A 963-nucleotide genomic window follows, 5' to 3' on the forward strand; every position below is an offset into this window, starting at 1 on the left:
AAATAAATAAATTTAAAAAAAAACTTACAATAAATCTGGGTGTGGTGGTACAGGCCTGTGATCTCTGCACCCAGGAGGCTGAGACGGGAAAATCCCAGCAAGTGCCAGGCCAGCCTGGGCTACACAGTGACACTCTCTCAACCCACCCACCACCCAGATGTTTAAAAAGGCAGTGGTACCTCCTTAGTAATAATTAACAGAGCAAATCTACAAAATACAGGTGGCCCCTGGCAGATGATAATTTGACTTTCAATACTGCAAGTGAGGGCTGGGGAGATGGCTTAGTGGAATAAGTGCTTCCCTGGCAAGTGCAAGGGCCTGAGTTCAATCCCCAGCTCCACCAAAAAAAAAAAAAAAAAAAAAAAAAAGATAAAATACTGCAAGTGATTTTATGACGGTGTAAAAGCCCTGTGCATTTGGGAGAGAAAACACTTCTGATTCTGCACTTTAGCCTGTTCCTCACCAGTGCTGGACAGCAGCAGTGACCCTAGTGTCCTGAGTCCTCTGAGGACAGAGGGGGCTCCATAAGTGCCAAATGGTAAAGCGGCCGTTTTTGCTGCGTACTAAATACACACTCAGTTTACAACATTTTCCACTTACGATGGGTTTATGAAGATGCAATCCCATCCTAAGCCGAGGAGCAGCTGGAATGAACACAAATAATAGCCCACGGAACTAATGGAAATCTGAATTGAAAAGATAAGTTCATGGATTGGGGAGACAGTTCAGGGTTCCAAGCGCCTGCCTGGCAAGCGCAAGGTCTCAAGTTCAATCCCCGGTACTGCATGCTGAGACAGGAAGATCGCTACGAATCTGAGTTGCACAGTGAGACCTTGTGTTAAATAAACAAATATTTTTTATGGTTTGGTTTGGGTTTTTTTTCAGAACTGGGGTTGAACTCAGACCCTTACGCTTGCCAGGGAAGCGCTTATTCCACTGAGCCATCTCTCCGGCCCCAAATAA

This window comes from Octodon degus, unplaced genomic scaffold (genome assembly GCF_000260255.1).
Source record: "Octodon degus isolate 3935 unplaced genomic scaffold, OctDeg1.0 scaffold00033, whole genome shotgun sequence".
In the NCBI taxonomy this organism is placed as follows: Eukaryota; Metazoa; Chordata; class Mammalia; order Rodentia; family Octodontidae; genus Octodon; species Octodon degus.